The sequence below is a fragment of the Leopardus geoffroyi genome, chromosome B4, assembly GCF_018350155.1.
Source record: "Leopardus geoffroyi isolate Oge1 chromosome B4, O.geoffroyi_Oge1_pat1.0, whole genome shotgun sequence".
Lineage (NCBI taxonomy): Eukaryota > Metazoa > Chordata > Mammalia > Carnivora > Felidae > Leopardus > Leopardus geoffroyi.
The window spans coordinates 46,487,830-46,510,126 of record NC_059341.1 but is presented as its reverse complement, the minus strand read 5'-3'; the positions used below and the strand labels follow the sequence as shown (position 1 = coordinate 46,510,126).

The window sequence follows — 22,297 nt, the reverse complement described above, 5'->3', positions numbered from 1 at the left end:
TATTAGCTGTGGGACTTTCATATATGGCTTTTATGATGTTAAGTTATGTACTTTCTATCCTGACTTTCTTGAGGGTTTTTATTAAGAAACGATGCTGTATTTTGTCAAATGCTCTTTCTGCATCTATTGACAGGATCATATGGTTCTTATCCTTCTATTAATGTGATGTGTCACGTTGATTGATTTGCGAATATTGAACCAGCTCTGCAGCCCAGGAATGAATCCTACTTGATCTTGGTGAATAATTTTTTTAATATACTGTTGAATTCGATTTGCCAGTATCGTGTTGAGAATTTTTGCATCTGTGTTCATCAGGGATATTGGCTGTAATTCTCCTTTTTAGTGGGGTCTTGTCTGGTTTGGAAATCAAGGTAATGCTGGCTTCATAGAATCAATCTGGAAGCGTTCCTTCCGTTTCTACTTTTTGGAACAGCTTGAGAAGAATAGGTATTAACTCTGCTCTAAATGTCTGATAGAATTCCCCTATGAAGCCATCTGGCCCAGGACTTTTATTTGTTGGGAGATTTTTGATAACCTATTCAATTTCTTCGCTGGTCATGGGTCTATTCGAATTTTCTATTTCTTCCTGTTTGAGTTTTGATAGTGTGTGTGTCTAGGAATTTGTCCATTTCTTCCAGGTTGTCCAGTTTTTTGGCATATAATTTTGCATAGTATTTTCTACTAATTGTTTGTATTTCTGAGGTGTTCATTGTAATCTCTCCTGTTTCATTCATGATTTTATCTATTTGGGTCCTCTCTCTTTTCTTTTTGAGAAGTTTGGCTAGGGGTTTATCAATTTTGTTTATTCTTTCAAAAAACCAGCTCTTAGATTCATTGATCTGTTTTGTTTTGTTTTTGGATTCTATGTTATTTATTTCTGTTCTAATCTTTATTATTTCTCTTCTGCTGGCTTTGGGCTTTCTTTTCTGCTTCCTCCTTTAGGTGTGAAATTAGGTTCTGTATTTGGGACCTTTGTTACTTTTTTTTTTAACATTCATTTTTGAGAGACCGAGAATGCGAGTGGGGGAGGGGCAATGAGAGAGGGAGACACAAAATCCAAAGCAGGCTCCAGGCTCTGAACTGTCAGCACAGAGCCTGATGTAGGGCTCAGACTCACACACCGTGAGATCACGACCTGAAGTCGGACACTTAACCAACTGAACCACCCAGGTGCCCCGGAACCTCTCTTACTTCTTGGACTGCAGTGTATCTTAGGCCTGCCTGTGCTTCATCCCAAAGGGTTTGGACTGTTGTGTTTTCATTTTCATTTGTTTCCATATATTTTTAAAATTATTCTTTAATTTCCTGGTTGACCCATTCATTCTTTAGTAGGATATTCTTTAACCTCCATGTATTTAGGGGCTTTCCAAATTTTTTCTTGTGGTTGGTTTCAAGTTGTGATCTGAAAATATATATAGTATGATCTCAATCCTTTTATATTTGTTGAGGGCTGTTTTGTGACCCAGTATGTGATCTATTTTGGAGAATGTTCCATGTCACTTGAGAAGAATGTATATTCTGCTGCTTTTGGATGGAAAGTTGTGAATATACCTGTTAAGTCCATCTGGTCTAATATGTCATTCAGGACTGTTGTTTCCTTATTTATTTTTCTGCCTACGTGATCCGTCCATTGTTGTAAGTGGAGTATTGAAGTCCCCTACAATCACTATTATTATCTATACATTTATTTATGTTTGTGATTAACTGATATATATATATGGGTGCCTCCATGTTGGGGATGTAAACATTTACAATGGTTAGATCTTCTAAATGGATAGACCCCTTAATTATGATATAATGCCCTTCTTCATCTCTTGTTACAATCTTTGTTTTAAAGTCTAGTTTGTCTGATATAAGTATGGCTATTCTGGCTTTCTTTCGCTGTCTAGTAGCATGATAGATAGTTCTCCATCTCCTCACTTTCAATCTGCAGGTGTCCTCAGGTGTAAAATGAGTCTCTTATAGGCAGAATATAGATGGATCTTGTTTTTTTATCCATTCTGATACCCTATGTCTTTTGATTGGGGCATTTGGTCCATTTACATTCAGGGTAATTATTGAAATACATGGATTTAGTGTCATTGTGTTATCTGTAGGTTTTGTGCTTGTGGTGATATCTCTGGTCCTTTGCAGCATTCCACTCACAGAGTCCCCCTTAGGATCTCCTGCAGGGCTGGTTTAGTGGTCGTGAACTCATTCAGTTTTTGTTTGGGAAAGTCTTTATCTTTCCTTCTATTTTGAATGACAGCCTTGCTGGATAAAGGATTAAGTATGTTGAATATTTCCTGCCACTCCCTTCTGGCCTGCCAAATTTCAGTGGACAGGTTTGCTACTACCCTTTTGTATCTACCCTTGTAGGTTAAGGCCCATTTGTCCCTAGCTGCTTTCAGAATTGTCTTGTTATCTTTGTATTTTGCCAGTTTCAGTATGATATGTCATGGTGTTGACCTTTTTTTGTTGTTTTCGAAGGGAGTTCTCTGTGTCTCTTATACTTGGATGCCTGTTTCCTTCCCCAGATTAGGAAAGTTCTCAGCTATAATTTGTTCAAATAAACCTTTTGCCCCTTTCTCTCTTCTTCTAGAACTCCTATGATATGGATATTATTTCATTTCATTGAATCGCTTAGGTCTCTAATTCTCCCCTTGTGGTGTAGTAACTTCCTTTCCCTCTTTTTTTCAGCTTCATCATTTTCCATAATTTTATTTTCTATTTCACCTGTTCTCTCCTCTGCTTCTTCTGTCCTCACTGTCACTGCACCTAGTTTATTTTGCATCTCATTTATAGCATTTTTTAATTCATCATGACTGTTTCTTAGGTCTTTGATCTCTGCAGCAATAGATTCTCTGCTGTCTTCTATGATTTTTCCAAGCCCAGCTATTAGTCTTATGACTGTTATTCTAAATTCTTGTTCAGATATATATTTTATAAGTTTTAAGCAATTCTCTGACTGTCATTTCTTCCTGGAATTTCTTTTGAGGAGAATTCTTCTGTTTCATCATTTTGGCTAGTTTTCTGTCTTTTACATGCTTTAGTAGCTTGTTATATGTCCTGCACCTGCAAGTAATACTATATTAAAAAGGGGTCATACACTGTCCAGGGCTTGGAACTTCAGGAAGTATTTTTGGAGTGTGTCAGTGCTCTCTGTTGTTGTGTATTGCCTGCTCTATCCCACTGGTCAGTCTTCTACAAAGCTCCTCCTTGCTTGTAGTAGTGGATTGTTTAGACTTTCCACCAGGTATGCTTTAATTTGTTGTTGAAGTAACTCTGGAAAAAAGGAATGGGCAGGGGACCTGATCTCATACGAGGAGAAAAATGAAAGGGGGGGAAAAAAAAAGACCAAGTAGAGAATCAAAGAAACTTTAAGGCTTAATCCAGAGAAAGGAAAATAAAGAAGGAGGTATAGAAGAGGTATAAAGGAATAGAGTAAAAATGCCTGATTAAAAAAACCAACAAAGAGAAAGAAAAAAAAATAAAGAAAAAATATATATAATAAAAATTGACCAAAAATCAAATCAGAAACTATGAGCCTGATTCTAAAGGAAAAAAAAAAAAAAAAAAAAGAAGAGGGTAAAAAGAAAAAGAAGAGAAGGAAAGAAAGAAAAGAGGGAAAAAAAAAAGAGCAACAGACTAACATACAAAACCGCAGGACAGTTGTCTGTTGGTGCCTGGGACCTGCAGCTGTGATGGTCTGGATGAGATGCTGCTTGGTTTGGGTCAGTGTTAATCTCTCTAGGAAGCAGGTCCCGCCTCCACTGGGGGCCGCTGTCCTGTTCTCTGAAGCCCCACTGTGTTGGTAATGGAGATAAAAATGGTAACACCCCAATCTCTCCTCCCCTGACCAGTGTCTCAAACCACACGGTTTAGGCGGTCCTCACAGAGTAGTCCCAGTGGTCAGCCTATCCTGCTCCACAGTCTCCCACACCTCCTAGGCAGTGGGCTGGGATTCAGCACCCGTTTTTAAAGGATCCTGCACCATGCAACCCCGTTCTGGGGTAGCACCACTCCACTCTCCCAACATGTTGGGCGCCTGCAGACTCTTTGGTCCTTGGCGGGGCAATAACCTCTCTTCCCACAGTACTCCAGGAAGGGGATTATTCTCTCCCAGTGTGCCCCTGAGATTGCTACCAAGCCCTGGGGCTGGCTCCCCACCCCTAGGTGTTGTTTGGAGAAAATCACACACTTTTGAAAATTAGGCTCTTCAGCTCCTAAGGCTGTTTATGAAGTAGAGACTGGTACTCTGTATTTCTCGTTCCTCAGTCTGTGATCTGGAGATGTTTTTCTCTCATCCTAACACACAACCATAATATATAGCTTCTCTTTCTCTCCCCTTTGTCTCTCCACATAAGGGGATCTCTCCCCTCCGTGCCCACTCTGTTATATGTCCCCCAATTCACCTACACACACCTCTGTCTGGCCAAGCTGTCTCCCTCCACCTGTGGAGATTTTTCTGTCACTCTGCAGATAGATTTCCTGGATGTGTCAAGTGTTCTGGCCTCAATACAGCTGTGTTTGAGGGACGAGGGAAACCCCAGTCCGCCTATTTCTCTGTCATCTTCTGAAGTCTGTATCATATTTTCTTTATCCATTCATTTATTGACAGACACTGAGATTGTTTCCATATCTTGACTACTGTGAATGATGCTTCGTGAACCTGGAATGCAGATATCTTTTTAAGATACTGATTTTATTTCCTTTAGAGATAGAGATATTCCCAGAAATGGGATTGCTAGATTATATGGTAGTTTGTTTTTAATTGAAATTGGGTTACTTAGATAGGAACATTGAACTGGTAAGGTCATGTACATTTCAGAGCCAGCTGGGTCTGTTGGGACCAGCCATTTGGGGGCCAGTAATGCAATGTAAAGCAGGATGAACTGATACCAAAAGAGAAGCAGGTGTGGGGCACCTGGGTGGCTCAGACAATTAAACATTCAGCTCAGGTCACGATCTCACAGTTTGTGAGATTAAGCCCCACATTGAGCTCTGTGCTAATAGCATGGTGCCTGCTTGGAATTTTCTCTCCCTCACACGTGCACACTCTCTCCTTCTCTCAAAATAAATACATAAATATGAATTTTAAAAAAGAGAGAAGCAGGTGAACATAGCTGATGATGAGAAAGTAAGAGATGATAGGCATTGTAGCCTCATAGAGAAAGAGGTAGAGTCGGTGCCAGTCTTGGCTCTGACAGCTTTCTGGTCACTTGTCAAGTCCCGTCTTAGGTCTGTCTTCCTGTTCTAGAATTCCCTACAGTTCTTCTGAGTCTTTATAACCTACTTCCATCTACTTAGCTTTTCTTCCCCCAGACAACACTGTTAAGTGGCTAATTGTTTCTCCCCTTCCTAGTGTCTTGACTTAATGAAACCACATAACTTCTGTATAAGGAACATACACATATGTAGTAGGGACACTTAATTTAACTTATTAACTCAGCTATGCCAAGAAAGAATAGGTATCTTGTTTTTTCCAGAGTTTTCACTTGTGTATTAGTTATCTATTACTATATAACAAAATACCTCAAAACATAGTAACTTGAAACAATAATAAACATCTCATAATTTCTGTGGGTCAGGAATTTGGGAGCAACTCAGCTTAGTAGTTCTGGCTTCGGGTGTCAAACATGGTTGCAGTCCTAATATTGATGAGAACTGCAGTCACCTGACTAGGGCTGGAGGATCTGCTGCCATGGCAACTCACTCATGGTTGCTCCTTGGTGCTGGTTGGTGAGAGGCCTGTTTTCCATATGTGGGCCCCTTCATAAGATAGCTTGAATGTCCTGACATGGTAGCTGGCTTCCCCCAGAATGAACAGTCCAAGAAGTTAGCGAGCCAGGCAGAAACTATCCTTATTATAACCCGGCTTTAGAAGGTACATAGAATCCCTTCTGCCACATTCTTTTCATTGGAAATAGGCTACTAAGTCAGGTCCACATTCAAGGGGAGTAATATTAGGTATCACCATTTGAAGGGAGTCATATCATATTTTAAAACCATTGTTAGGTTACAGGGGAAAAAAAACCCTCAGTGTCTAATTCAGTCTCAGATATAGTTCAATTTCATTGAACAATTCCTTTAAGTAGTATAAGTCTCCTTTGGATAAAATATGTTTCATGTTTCACAATGCCTTCCGAGGAGGTCCTGCATCTTCTCTGAAGATAACATTCATTTGTATGGGGGGTGGGGAAGGGTAATGTACACATTCTTGTGGAATTGATGAGAGAGACGGAATCCCCTGGCTGCATTCTGGACCTAGAGTATGTACTGGCAGTTTTCTGGCATGATGTCCCTTGTTGGCCTGATCACCGGGGAATCTGCTGGCCTGTGATGCTGAAGCCTGGAGCTGGTGAATTCATGGCCCATTTTTGGCTTCAGGCAAAGTTCCCAGGGAGTACTGGCTACCTCCCCTTGCAGACTCAGCTTCTTCTTGGCCCATGCTATGGAGTCACCTCATCTGTCCATGGCAGCCCCTGGCTGTTAGTTCAGCATCCATGCTTCAAGGGAATAGGAACAGTTTGGGATAGTTGACTGCTCTATCTCTGTCTGACTACACTGTTGGAGACTTGCCATTGGCCCAAATAACTATGGAAAGTGCAGAGAGTGTGGTATGAGGGACCTGGGCAGTGGTCCCCAAAGAGGAGCAATGGTAGAGATCCTCTCAACATGGAGGCAATTCACTGTGGTATGCAGAGTAAGGGCTCCCTAATGATGTCCATGTCCCAACCCCTGGAACCTGTGAATATGTTACCTTACAAAGCAAAAGGGACTTTGTAGATACAATTAGGTTAAGGACCTTGAAAGGGGAGATTATCTGAGTGGGCCCAATCTAATGACATTGGTCCTTGAAAGAACCTTTTCAGTCAGAGGTCAGAGTCAAAGGGAGATGTGACTATGGAATAATGGTTAGAGAGGTACAAAGTTGTTGGTTTTAAAGATGGAGTGAGAGGGCTACGAGCCGAGGAATGTAGGGGGCTGGAAAAGGTAAGGAAATAGATTCTGTCTCTGTAGCCTCCAGAAAGGAATGCAGCCCTGCCATCACCATGATTTTAGTCCAGTAAGACCCATGTCAGATTTCTAAGCTATAAAACTTTAATATTTGTGTTGTTTTAAGCCACTAAGTTTGTGATAATTTGTTATAGCCACAGTAGAAAATGAGTACACTCATATCCAACTTCGGCCTAGAAAGAGGTCAAGTCCAGTTTTCTGACTGCTTTATTCTCCTTATCTCACTTTCTTTCTCACTAAACCTGACCTGGAAAGGGACAGACTCCATGTGGCATGTCCTTGTTCTAGCATAGAACAGTATTTATTACTTTTTCATTCAGATGACAAAGTTTAAGTACAATAAACACCCATACACTCTTCCCCTAGATTCACCAATTGTATTGTTTTGCCATATTTTCTCACACTTTCTGTATATATACATACATATATTTTCTTGTTGTTGAACTATTTGAAGGTAACTTGCATTCGTCTTGACACCTTATCCTGAATACTTAAGCATTTCCTAAGAATAAAAAAATTCTCCTATAAACCATTTCCTACACCTAATATAAATAACAATTCTGTAATGTCATCTAATATCCATTTCACAATGCAAATTTCACCAATTGTCCCCCCAATTTTTTTTTTTTAATTTTTTTTTTCAACGTTTATTTATTTTTGGGACAGAGAGAGACAGAGCATGAACGGGGGAGGGGCAGAGAGAGAGGGAGACACAGAATCGGAAACAGGCTCCAGGCTCTGAGCCATCAGCCCAGAGCCCGACGCGGGGCTCGAACTCACGGACCGCGAGATCGTGACCTGGCTGAAGTCGGACGCTTAACCGACTGCGCCACCCAGGCGCCCCAAAATATTTTTAATTAATTAGTTTTTATTAGAGAAAGAGAACGGGAATGGAGAAGAGGGGCAGAGGTAGAGAGAGAGAAAGAAACTCAAGCAGGCTCCACACTAAGCAATCATGACCTGAGCTGATATCAAAAGTCAGATGCTCAAGCTGACTGAGCCACCCAGATGCCTCCCAAAAATATTTTATAGCTACTTATTTCCATTCTCTCTCCCTCCCCAGTCAGCACGTCAGCAAATCATATCCTTTGCAACTGTGGTCTTTAGTCTCTTTTAATCTGTAACAGCACACCCTTCAAGCAGCACACCTGTTTTTTTTTGTTTGTTTGTTTGTTTGTTTGTTTGTTTTTAAGTTTATTTCTTTTGAGAGAGAGCATGTGTGCACAAGCAGGGAAGGGGCAGAGAGAAAGAAAGACAAAATCCCAAGCAGACTCTGTACTGAGCCCGATATGGGGATGGAACTCATGAATTGTGAGATCATGACCTGAACCAAGATCAAGAGTTAGATGCTTAACCTACTGTGCCACTCAGGTGCCCCTGTTTTGTTTTCATTTCATGACATTGACTTTTGATAAGTCTAGATAAGTTCCCTTGTAGAATAGTCTGTATTCTCGATTTGGCTGATTATTTCCTCATAACATCTTATGACTTGTTCTCCAACCCCTGCCCTTTAAAAAAAACTAGACGCTATGAATAGAAGTTTGTTTAGATTCAGGTTGAACATTTTATGAAAGAGTACTTCATTAGTAATATTGGGTAGTTCACATTGCTTCATGTTGGCACATAATTGCAAGTTGTTTGGTGGCATAGTCAAGATGGTGACGATCCCCCCCCCCCCCCTTCCAGAATACATTTGCCTTTGCAGTTTGCAAATCATCTACAAACGACCTGTCCTCATCTAATAGTTTGAATGCCCATTTTGGTCCTTTACTGAATAGGTTATTTCATTGAGGGCTGCTCCTAACTATTATACTTTGCATTCATTAGCTGGCATTCTTTTGTAAAAAGAGCTTTGTTTTAAGAAAACTATTTTTAAAAAAATTTTTAATGTTTATTTTTGCTAGGGAGAGAGAGACAGAGCGAAAGCAGGGGAGGGGCAGAGAGAGACACACACACACAGAATTGAAAGCAGGCTCCAGGCTCTGAGCTGTCAGCACAGAGCCTGACACAGGGCTCAAACTCACAAACCGCGAGATCATGACCTGAGCTGAAGTTGGACGCTTAACTGACAGAGCTACCCAGGTGCCCCTTAAGAAAACTATTTTAATAAACCTCTCAGACAGTTGGACAGTAGTTTGCTTTCGATTTGGTTTAAAGCAATCAGAAAGTTCATGATTTTTTTTAAGTTTATTTTTATTTATTTTGAAAGAGAGAGAGCATGCAAGCAGGGGAGAGGCAGAGAAAGGGAGAGAGAGAATCCCAAGCAGGCCCTGTGCCATCAGCACAGAGCCCAATGCAGGGCTTGATCCCACAAACCATGAGATCATGACCTGAGCCAAAATCAGTTGTTTGATGCTTAACTGACTGAGCCAGGTGCCCTGGTCTCAAATAATTTAAAGCAATCTTTTTAATTTTTCCTGTCAGAGGCCCTTAGTAGTGAATCACATTACAATCAATTGACAAGTAATTTTAGTCTAGTCCATTATTCACAATGCAGAATAGTATAGTATAGTGTGCCTGCTCTGGAGTCAGATTAAATAGTTCCAAATCCTTATTCCCACACTAACTAGCTGTGTAGTTTGGGGCACATTACTTACCCTCTTTAAGCCTCAGTCACTTCTATAAAACAAGAAAGTCTATAAGAGTACCTGTCTCATGGTTTGGGAGGAGGATTAAATGACATGTACTAAATAACTGGGACATGTTAAACATTAGCTGTTTTTCTTGTTCTCGTTATTGTTATTGACTAAGAAAAGATAGATGATATCTAAGTCACCGTCCTGCTGGCTTTCTAAGAATTTCTTCAAACACCTATCAGCTTTCCTGATAAATGAATTTTCTGAAAGCTACAAGCATTAGAATTAGCCAAGTTGAAATTCTCTGTCTTATTTAGAAAAACTGGAATTAACCTGGCTCTTCTCCTAAAATAAAAGAGGTAAATACATCTTAAGCTGTGAATGTTGAGCCAGGAAGAAATTTTGATTTCTTGAAATTATACTCCAGCTTCCTTGTGCAGCCTCTTTTTTTTTTTTTTTTTTTAACAGAGTTTGCATTCCTGCACATTAGAAGTATTTCTGCCAGGGTGCCTTGGTGGCTCAGTCGGTTAAGCATCCGGCTTCAGCTTGGGTCATGGTCTCACGGTTTGTGGGTTTGAGCCCTGCATCAGGCTCTGCGCTGACAGCTTGGAACTTAGAACCTGGTTCGGATTCTGTTTCTTCCTCTCTCTCTGCCCCTCCCTGCTCACACTCTGTCTCTCTTTCAAAAATAAACATTAAGAAAATTTTTGAAAGTATTTCTGCCCCCCAAGATAAATATCTAGAATTGCCATGGTAAGGACTCTGAGTTAGAAACAATCAGTTATATGCCAGCCTAATGACATAAACGTAGAGCTTGCTTAAATTCCTGATGGAGGTAGTCCAAATTCTATCCAAAGGATTGACTTTAATCAAATTTATTTTTATTTAATATCATTCAGCAACTCACATTCAAAAATATTTGTGCTTTCTCCTATAAAATTGTAAAACATTCACAAATTGTTCCTTGTGTCAACAATCAGGTGTGGTTGTAAAGTTAAGGCTGTTAGGACTTAAGATGAATGGCTTCGTAAAAATCAGAAGTCCCAACCTGAGAAAAATATAGATTCCTGTGTCCTTCCCCCAACTCTGTGATGGCACTCCACAGTCACCCTGTGAAGCTGGCATTTTCATTCAGTTGCACCTAAATAGATTTTTAGGGAAAAAAGCAGAGGAGTATGGAGGGAGTTAGCATCACAGTGTCCATACTAATTTCTAGAATCCTTTTAGGATTTAGGGTCAGCAACAATTTAATAAGGAAAGGGCCCATTAGGTAAATTTGGCTCTGAAAATGCTAATTGAAAGTCCTCCTCAGCAATTCAGTCCTTTTTCCTCTTCCTTTCTTTAGTCAGCAGGGTCCCATGGTGACCGGTTCTGAAAGAAATCATCCCCTTCAGCTGTTACCTAGCACCATGGCAACAGGGACGTCAGCAAAGCAGGATAGACCCTGCACAAAAACAGTTTCTACTAGGCTTCCTCCCTGCTTCTCTAATTCAACCCTGCCTGAGGCCTAGGAATGGGGCTAAGGACATCTTGATATACACACTTAAGAAATCCTGTGTGTTTCTGTGTTTTATTTTGTCTTGTTCATGAGCATAGATATATGGGTGTATAGTAAACTATGTTATGAGAATTTCCCCTCCCCCTAAAACATGGAGCATATCTAAAGGGTGGGGATGGGTGATGGGATGGCAACAGGGAGGTAGGTACGCATGGGATGGTCTTTGTAATGATATGTAAAAATTGTATTTATAAAGTAGCAATAAATTGATAGTAGGAAACATCAGGGCCCTAAATATGTGGTCTGACTTATATTTAGACACAAGACCTCAGGGAAGTATTTTTAAAATATTTTTATTTACCTGAGAGCGAAGTAGACAAATGGCTTTAATGAACGCCGAAGGGGGTGCAATGCTGTCCTTGGTGCTGAACACTCAGTTGTCTCAGTTATGCTAAGTGGGTTCCAGACGGAGGTTAGGGAACACCTTGTCACATTAGGGTATTGATAATAAGAAAGAAAGGGGCTGGGAAGAAAGCATCATTTCCCTCACTACCAAGCAACTCTGTCCATAATAAAACGTTCAGATGAGAAATAAAACAAAAAAAGAAAGTGGAGAAGGCTGGAGGTTTGGTTGAGTCTTTTCCTTTTCATATGGAGATTTTTGGTCAGAGCCAATCAGGTCGGAGATTTCTGCTGCTTTGCTCCTGAAAGGAAAAGTGGGGGAAGGGAGATAGAAGATGGCCACATTCCCCCCTTGAACCACATGATCCATTTCCCATGTGACACATTCCAGAGCCTTGGAAAGGATAAGGGAGGGGCACCAAGAGAGTGGGGCTGGGGGCGGGAAGATGGTTTAACCGTCAACCCAGTACAGCGTCATCTTGTCTTCTTACCAGGAAGCAGGCTACGAGCCAAGGGGAAGGCAGAGGACAGAAATGAATGTGTTCCCAAGCTTTCCTGGTGGTTTATGGAATTCTCCAAACTCCTATGCAAGGGTTATTCCTGACGGAGAAGACCAAAGGAGACCATCCCTGAAATCAAGTCCAGATGAAGGTATGCGCTAGGGATCCTGTGGTATCGCGGCTGAAATTTGGCTTAGAGAACATAATACCTTCTTTTTTCCAGGCAATTTAGAGATTTTTGTCATGGCTTAGATGTTGGTTAGGGGCTTTAGATTTGTTGCAGGCTTAGAAAAGATGCCTAGATAGTTCTGTAAAAGGAACAATTTACCAGAGTAAGTGCCTGTTGAAGAAAAATTGATGGAAATTTTGTACAATGATAATTAGTAAAACAAAGTACTAATTGATGAAAACGATTTTTTCTTTGAGTCCTGGAAAGATGAAAAAAAATAATATTACTGAAATCAACTAGATTTCATTGTCATGGCAATAAAATCTTGTTTCCTCCCTTGCTTATTCTGTGCCCATGTTCCCAGAGGTTATTGGCAGTGGCTTAGGGAGCCTGAGCGGGCAGGCGTGCTGTTTCTTTGTGCTGTGCAATTGTCTTCCTTCTGATGTTCCTGATTCAAGGAGGACTTATGATTATTTCCAGCTCTGGTTTTAGATAGTAGAGTGCTACTGACTTCCAAATCTTACAGAATAGCCATCAAGAAGGCTCCCAGGAAGTTCTCAAAGGAATCTTCTAAAGTTACAGGCTAAAATAATCTGCTATGTACTTAAATCTTGGTATCTTTGGCCATTTCTACCTAGCACAAAGAGGGAAGTTAGCAAATTTAAATTTTATTTCATCTTTTAAAAAATACTAAGTTATTGCTATGTGCAAGACATTATTCTAAGCACAAATAATCAGTCATTTAATCTTTATAATAACCCTCTGAGGGAGGTATTATTAGTACCCACATTTTGGTAATGAAGAAACTAAGGCACAGAGAAATCAGGGAACATTCCCAAGATCATACAGCTAGCAAACCCTAGAAATAGGGTTTGGACCCAAGGAAATTGACCCCAGAGTCCATGATTTTTAACTACTAAACTATGCTTCTTTCCTGCTTGTGTTATTTCAAATGATGTCAACAGTTGATTTGGCTACAAATTTTGTTCAGCTGATGCTACTAGAAGATCAAATTAGCTTGCCTGGCTAAAACAGATCCCCGGTGGAATCTATATATAATCTTGAATTATCCCAATAGTCATATTCTGTACTCCCAAATAACCAGTAAGTAATTGCCTGTTCTTCTCTTCCCTTTTTGCTGTATAGATATTTGGTAGTAAAGTACTGTGTTACTATGGTGACCAAATGATGTCTAAAAGCAAAAAAATCTAGAATTACCTCATGGTTGATTTTTTTTTTTTTTTAATTGAGCTGAACATATTTTCATCCTCTGAACCTAGTAATAAGACCAGTCTAAACATGTTATCTTTAAAAGGACTTAACTTGGTTTTCAAAATAAAACAAAGAGATTAAAAACTTTAGAAATTATGACCACAAACTACGGTATCAAACAGACTAGATTTATTGCTTTAAAATAATATTATCATGCTTTAAGGTAATAACAGATCACTCTCACTCTCTTTACAAATTATTTTAGGTTTTTAAGGGAAAAATAAGTTTTTCCCTTAACTTCTAGAAATTTCTGAAATATAAAGATTTCCTCTTTTTGGTCTGTGTAGTTTCCCTTTTGGCTCTTGACAGTAAATGATGACTGATCTCATACTTCTGTGCTATGGAAAAACTACGAGAAGTTACTAGGTCAAAGATACAAAGAGGAAGAGAAGGGATAGAAATCTAAAATTTGTAAAATTCTTCACTAAATGAGGTATTCCCCTTCAGGGTTTCATCGAAGAATACTTTGAAGAGTGATTGTGTCTCCTATGATACTGAACTTTTGTCCTTTATATTAAGCCTTGGATCCCTGCTAAAATCTGTTTCCCTGGGACAAGTACCACTTTTACACTATTATAGTCATCTAAAATGAGCTCATTGAGTGAAGGGACCATATCTTCCATCACTGGGTTTCTGGCACTTAGCACCAGGCCTGGTTTATGGTAAGCTCACACTATACATTTGCGAAAGCTCTGGAAGCTTTCTGCTGGAGCCAGTTTAGGGTCCCACTCTATTTTATGCTGCATGTGCTTGTAGAGAGGACAGTGAAGAGGTGAATGTGTAGTGGGAGAGAACTTAGCAACTACATATAGTCAAAACTATGCCTGAAATTTATATACGCTAGTCAGGCTGACCCTGAAGCAGTAGCACACTAGAGTTCAAGAGGTATTCATAAATTCCTACCTGGGGATATCCAATCCCCCTGACATTTTATTTATCTTTAGAATGAGTTTCTCCTGATATTTTTACTTGTATCTAGATATAGAGGCACCCTAATGGTCTCATTTTACTCTGATGCTTTGCCTGGCATCATCTCCCAACACTGAAATAGTTTATCTTGGGTTGAGGCTGAATGTGATGAGAAGGTCAGTTCCTGCCCCAGGCAGGCCTCTCCTAATCAGCTGTGGCTCCCACTCCCCAGAACACTTAGCCAAGAGCTCACACGACTATAGGACTCCTCCCCCAGAGAACCCTGGGATCTTTAGTGTCAGAGTAGATTGGAGCCACAGTACTTTTCCCAAACCATGGCAGTTAGGACTTGAGTGCAAAAGATTGTCTCAGGTTATCTTGAAAGTTTGCTTAGGATTTGAATTCAAGTTAGCAGGATAACTAGGGTTTAAACAGTCATCCCTCTTGGAGTACCTGCCTGGCTCAGTTGGTAGAGAATGGAACTCTTGATCTCAGGGTCATGAGTTTGAGCCTCATGGAGGGAGTGGAGATTACATTAAAAAATAAAAATAAAATAAATAAAATAGTCACCCCTCTTTATAATATTCAGAGACATATCCTATTGTTCCCATCTAATTCAGTCATTAAGGAGAGGAAGAAAAGGGTTTGTGGATAAACTTCTCCTCCTTACCGCCTTACCTCCGGTGTTACCTGCTGAGTGAGTTGTGCAGAAGAAAAGCCGTGCTGGAAGCACTGTACAGCCAGGCAAGTGCGGCATGCCCACCACACTCATGCAGGGCTTCTCAGGTAGGCAGGGCTGGTGTGCTCGAGAGGCTTAGGTTTGGAAACCTAGCTGGGCTTCCTACTCATCCCTCTCAAGTCTACCAGCTCTACTCTCCCAGCTGAACAGGAGAAGGTGGAACAGAGAGACAAAGCAGAGAGGCTTCCCCTTAGGGAGAGGCCTTGCCAACCTGGAGGCTAGGAATGGAAGAGGAAATAGGAAGAGGGACACTGAGCCTGGGTGAAGGATATGAGAAAGTGAGACCGGGGCCCTGCCTTTCAGTCACAGTAACTTGCCCACTGCTCACAAACCCTGCCAAATGAGTCAGGCCCTGCCAGCCAAATTACTGAATCTTTTCCTAGCATATGTGTATATAGGGAAGAGGAAGGAATAGAAGGAAGAACCAGAATATGGATGCAGCATCTCCTTTATGAACCAAGGCCAAAAATGACACGAGATGGGAGGTCGTCTCTCTAAGAGGACAGTTTAAAAAGCAAAAGAGGCGTTAGCATGATGAATATATTTTCCTGTTTATGGAGTCATTTTTCCCTGGCTAAACTTTTAAAACGGTCATCTCATGGAACCTCTCATTCAACATACTTTCCTAGGCACTGGATGTCTGTCATGTGTAATCCTGATACAGACTCTGTGACATAGGTTATTAGCCCCAGTTTCTGATCAGGAAATTGAAGCTCAGAGAGATGGACCTACCTGCCCGAAGTCCCACGCAGCAGATAGAGCCAGGATCTGAATTCTGTCCTCTTTCCGCCATATCACAAGTAAAGTTCTTTCCTCTGCATTCTTTAAAAATATAGTATATGTTTTTGGATATTAGGTTAATATAAATACAGTTCTAGAAAATTTGGAAAACATGAAAACTATAGAACTGTAATGAAAATAAAAATCAGTCATGATCTTGCCACCTGGAAACAACCATTGTTACAATTTTGTTATATTTCTTCTTAGTCTTTCTCAATACATACAGTGATAACAAAAGTCAGTGTTTGTTGAACACTTGCTTTGTTCCAAACATTGTTCTTAGCTCCTTTCCTGCATCATTTATTTTATTCTCACAACAAATCAATAAGGTGGGTACCATTATCCTAATTTTATTGGTAAAACGCACTCAATAAGGACAAAAATGTTAAGTAACTTGGTAGAGGCTACCTAGGTATTGAGTGATCTGAAACCCAGGCAGGTTGCTTTATAGCAGGGTTTCTCAACCTCAGCACTATTGGTTTTTGGGGCCAGCTAACTCTGTGTTTGTGGGGGCTTTCCTACATTATTTTAGAATGTTTAGCAGCATACCTGGCCTCTACCTACCAGATGTCAGTAACACCCTCCTCCCCCAATTGTGACATCAAGAATGTCTTCAGACATTGCCAAATGTCCCCTGGGAGGCAGAATTAACTGTGAACCACAGCTCTAAGAGCCCATGCTCCCAATCACCACATTATACAGCCTCTTCATATTTGAAATGTGTGAAGAGTCATTTTCTTCCACATCTAAGGAATGTAACACAACTTTGAAGTTTGGGTGTAGCTTATGAAACCTTTTGGAATGTCAGTGGCTTTATAGATCATGGGTAGGAGATTAGTTACTTCCAGAAAAATGCTCATTGGTAGACTTTTATAACAGGTTTATCATATTCCCACCATTGCCCAGTTGGGAGAATAACTATGTTTTTCTTCCTTATAGTCTTTTCTCTGGTTCTCTGTGACAGGCACCCTTAGCCTTCAAGAATTCAGATTTCAGGGGCACTTTGTTGGCTCAGTTGGTTAAGTGTCCGACTTCTGTTCAGGTCATGATCTTGCAGTTCGTGAGTTCGAGCCCCGCATCTGTGCTGACAGCATAGAGCCTGCTTGGGATCCTCTGTCTCCCTTTCTCTCTGCCCCTCCCCGCACATGCTCCCTGTCTCTTTTTCTCTCAAAAGTAAGTAAAACATTTAAGGAAAAAAAGAATAAAAGAATTCAGATTTCAGGTGTACGTTTACAGTATATAGCATGCTCTTATCAACTATGGTGTCAAAATATATGCCAAGCAAAGGATATCTGTTGCAAATAATTGCTTGCTAATATATCAAATACCAAGATTTGCCAGTGATTAATTTTTTAAATTAATTAGAATAAATGTAAGGATACCTACACAATTATTTTCTTTTCCACATGATTTCTTAGTTGAAGACTCAGCTTTGGAGTTATAGGTCAGGCTCGTAGAGTTGCACATAATTCTGGATACATCTGTAGAGGTGTGTCACATGTAAAAACACATTTGTCACATCTGTCTCTGAGGAAGAAAAGCTAAAAATGATTGGTGTGGGTGACTTGGGTCAACCATGGCTGATGTACAGAGAGGATTAAAGTATGAACCAATGAGAAATGATAGCATCGTTTTAACTTATAAAATGTCTAAAAATATATGGTACTAAAATATATATTAACCATGTGAAAAAAAGCAAATACATGTCAAACATATTTTCAGTGACAGCTGGCTATATATAGTTGCATAATTTGTCCATGAAGAATGCACATTAATGCAAATTCAAATCTAAGTTCTGCTCCATGAACTTAAAGGTTTGCTTTCTTGGAAAAACCCTGATTGAGGACAAAATTTACCCAGAGTGTTGATGTTAATTTGATGTGAAACAGAATATAAATGCTTCTGAAAAACAGAGTTCTTAGTAACTCTGTTCAGTGTTTGCACTCTGTTCTTAAGGAAAACCATCTTCTTTTCAAATGACTGTAAATCGCATCTACTGTATCGTTCTGTGCTTTGAGTGTAATGCGTCTGGTCTTTGCCTCCTCCTTCTTTCCTGAGTTTCACTAGAGATTTTAATACTGAAATCCAAGCTTGAAAATGAAACTGAACGCTTACCTCCAGAACAACTGCTCGCCTCTACTTTAACTCAGTGAGCACACAGCAGCTATTCAAAAACCGTTTGCTGCAATGAATTACATTGAATTTGGGGAGGTGCAAATCCCTTGGCCAAATTGTTTCCTTCAGAATTCGAAAGACTCCATACTGGGAAGACAGGTGTGGGAAATTGGTAGAGGATGCTAGTAAGTTCTTCTCCCCTCTGAGAAGCTTGGTTTAGATAGAATGGAAGGCAAACCCATGTGGCAGGTCCTCCCTGACCCATCACTTCTTGCAGGGAATCTTCAAGAGGTTGCTGGCTCTTCCAGGATAATTATTGGGGCACCTGGGGGTGGCAGGGGCAGGGTGCTTAGCTGGCCCATAGGGGAAATTCATCTCTTCTTTGGAGACCCATACTGTTCTTGGTTATCAGAAGCTCACAGAAGCCTCAGCAGCCCTAACCAACTTCCCTCTCCTCCCATCAAAATGCCCTCTTGGGATGAGCTCTCTGCTGGGTGAAAGAAAGTTGAAACGTCTATCAGTTTTAGTTCATTACACTAAAAGGAACTTAGAAGTCATCTAGGCCAACTCATTGATATTGTAGACATGGAAAAGCAGAGTCAGAGAGATTGATTTACTTAAGGTCCTTACAGGGATCTAAAAATAAGACCTGTTTCTCATGACTTTCTGTTCAGTGCTTATGATCAGAATCAGAGCCCTGGTTTCTTAGTCCCTGGTCCAATCTTTAAGGTAAACTACACTCTTTAAGCTTTTCAAGGTTTCTACTAATCTAGATGCTGGTGGGGTAGTGGAAAGTGATAGTGTTCGCACCCAGTTATCTAAGAAATGCCATATTGAAAAAGAATAAAAGAATTCAGATTTCAGGTGTACATTTACAGTATATAGCATGCTCTTATCAACTATGGTGTCAAAATATATGCCAAGCTCCTATTACTATTACTGCTCAACAAATTAACACAAATTTAATAGCTTAAGATAATAGCTATTTATTATGTCACAGTTCTGCAGGTCAGAGGTCTGAGTGGTTGGCTGGTTTCTTTGCTTAGAGTCTCACAAGTCTGAAATCAAGATGTGGGCAGGACTGTGTTTCTTTTTAGAGGATGATTCGCCTTCCAAGCTCTTCTCAGTGATTGGCAGAATCCAGTTCTTGTGGTTGTAGGACTAAGGTCATATTTTCTTCATGGCTATCAGTTGGGGACCATTCATCACTTCTAGTGGCCTCTCTCTGGTTGTTGCATGTGAGCCCCTGTATCTCAGAGCCAGCAACAGCATGTCTGCTTCCTTGTCATGCTTGGAATCATTCTCTAACTTCTTTTGCCTCATCTGTCTGTCTTTTTTTTTTTTTAATGTTTTATTTATTTTTGAGACAGAGAGAGACAGAGCATAAGCAGGGGAGGGGCGGAGAGAGAGTGAGACACAGAATCTGAAACAGGCTTCAGGCTCTGAGCTGTCAGCACAGAGCCCGACGCTGGGCTCGAACTCACAAACCGTGAGATCATGGCCTGAGCTGAAGTCAGACACTTAACCAACTGAGCCACCCAGGCGCCCCTCATCTGTCTGTTTCTAACCAGAGAGGATTTTCTGTTTTTAAGGGTTCATTCATTTATGAGTCTCTTTTTCTGTGTGGCATGGACATCTTTGGGGGGGGGGCATTTTGCCTCCTACATATATTATTTCCTTTAAATAACGGCAGGGCTCCATCCTACCAGGCTAAGTGGAAAAGTCAGTGACAAACTTTACTGGGACTGGGAGTGGGAGTCTCTTTCTCTTCCTATGTCCTGGGGTTCTTACAGTAAAATGTATGGGATGGTCGCTCTAGCCTTGGATCCCTTCTGATTATAGCAGAAATGTAATTATGATCTGGGCCACCACGTGTCCTTGGAAACTGGTAGATCTGTGTTGGTACCACCCCTGGGGCAGTGGACTTTATTCCCAGCTAGAAACTCTATGCCTTGAGTCCACCCTGCTAGCTGCACTCCTCTATTACCACTTGTCAGTGGGGAGCAGTAGGGAAGTGAGTGCAGTGGGGAAGTGAGGCAAGGGTTCCAGGCCAACATTGTTTTTTGTTTTTTAACAACTTTATTCATATACCAAAACATTCCCTCATATTAAGTGTATAAGGCAGTGATTTTTATTATATTTACAGCATTGCACAACCATCACCATGATCAAATTTTGGAACCTTTTCATCATTCCCAAAAGATCTTTTGTGGCCATCTAGGCCTGCCTTTCACATGACTCCAGGGGCCACAGCCACATCCTGGTTCAGCCATCCTTGTTTCTCTCTCCTACCCTCTATAGAAATCCCGTCAGAGAACTCAGCCTCCAGAAAACAAAAGCCAAGGAAACAGTGTTGTCTCAGGCCCAGTAATACAACTCTCCTGCAAAATAAGGCAGAACTTAGGGTCTGGGGTCATTCTCAGAAGGGGACAGAAAAAAAAATCTCAGCAAAGAGCACAGCACAAATCAATTCTCAACTGACTTATTATCTTGCCTCCGTACAATGCGGTGGAGTCTTCCAGTTGCAATTATCAATGGGCAACACTGACTCCGTGGAACAGTGACCTGCAGGTGAGTGAATCAGGCCTCCTCTTTTCCCCCTCCTCTAGGCAGAAATGAAGGCATTCTTTGCTCCCTGCTTAAATGACCAGGTGGGGACATAATTGTGGAGTGGGATAGGCGAATAGGGGAACCAGTCTGGTACAGAGTCAAAGGAAGTTCCCGGAGGCACTTAGACCCTCTAGGCCCCCGCTTACCCCTTTTTCTCTCTTTCTTGTCCCCCACCCCCTGTGAGATAGGTTCTTTTGACTGCAGAGAAGTCTGAGTTGCCTCAAGGAAAACAGCCTATCACAAGTACTAAGTCCAGGCCTTAAGGAGCCTGAAACATTGTTCAAGATCTGGAAGGTAGCTGGGGATCCAGGGCAGCTTAGGGACTGGGTTTTCTTGTCTTGTCATCTGTCTGCAGCAGGAGTCCTAGGGAGTCTACTAGCAATGGCTTGTTCTTCTCTGTCATGGCTGCTACTGCTTCCTTTGGTTCTCCAACTACCCAGCCCTAAAGAAGGTCCTCCTACCATGCTCTGCTCTTTTCTTTCACAGAACTCACTACAACTTACTGGTTTTATTTGTACTTATTTATTCCTCTTCTCTCCATCCCTCCACAGCAGAGTAGTAATTAGACTGTGAACTTCCTGAAAGTAGGGACATGGTTTTATTGGTCATTGTATACATAGTTCTTAGCACAGTACATTCTGACACATAGTATGATCTTAAAATGGATTTATGGAATGATGAATGACTTAATGAAAATGGGCAAAGAATCTCAATAGACATTTCTCCAAACTTAATCTATTTATCTGACAACTGGATGTCTCTACTTGGGTATCTGCTAAGAATGTAACTCACCCAAAATAGAATTACTGATTTCCAGCTCCCCAAACTTTTTCTCCCTCCCCCCCACATCGCAGACCCTCATACCTAGGAGTCATCCCTGTTCCCCTAACCCCATCACACACCAGCAGATATTCTTGGCTCTGTCTCCAAAATATTTTCAGTAGCCATCTACTTTTCTCCACCTACATTGCTACTAGGTCTAAGCCATCATTATTACTTACTTAGCTTATTGTAATAGTTTCTTAACTGGTGCCCCCACTTCTCTCAGCCACCTACACAGCAATTAAAGTTGTATTTTTAAAACATAAATCAGGTCATACTCCTATCACTCTTTTGCTTAAAGCCTACAGTGAGTCTCATTGCAATAAGAATAATATCTGTGCCCTGCAATGCCATATGTGATTTAATCCACTGCCTACCTTTCTGATTATATCAGGTACCATTTTATTCCACATTCATATGCTCCAGCTACATAACAAGCTTATTCCTGCCCCAGGGTCTTTGCACACATTGCTTCTGCCTAGAATGTTATTCTGACTTTCCTGTGGCTGGCTTGCCATCACTGGAGTTTCAGCTGTAGTATCACTTCTTCAGAGAACTGTTCTCTGGCCACTCCATCTAAAATAAGACCCTATGTTACGATGATTTTAGAGGCAAGTAATAGAAAACTCAAAGGGGATTAAAGCCATACAGAAACATTGCTTATTTGAGAAGCCTAGTGGTGGCTGTTCTAACATTACCTCAGTGTCAGGACACTGGGTAATATCTTTTTGAGTCTCAGGACTTCCCCTGCCCTTATTACTGGGTGATAAGATACCACCCAGTGCCCCGACCTCTTCACATGACAGTTTACAAAGGTTAAGAAGTAAGGGGCAGCCAGGCCCACAAGACAGAACACTTTCCACATGCCTCTTTCCTCTTATCAAGAGAGAAACATTTTCTCAAGAG

General features: G+C 40.8%; 1 protein-coding gene across 2 annotated transcripts in view; it reads left to right on the top strand.

Annotated features, from left to right (window-relative positions):
- Positions 1-22,297, top strand: part of GPR19 (G protein-coupled receptor 19) — a 40,743-nt gene that overhangs the window by 5,660 nt on the left and 12,786 nt on the right. Inside the window, exon 2 of one of the 2 annotated variants that reach the window (XM_045465719.1) lies at positions 11,970-12,126. The gene's annotated coding sequence lies outside the window, so the exon portion shown is untranslated. Of the gene's footprint in view, positions 1-11,969; positions 12,127-19,800; positions 20,531-22,297 lie in introns of those variants that run through there. The other variant, XM_045465718.1, reaches the window with a different exon arrangement.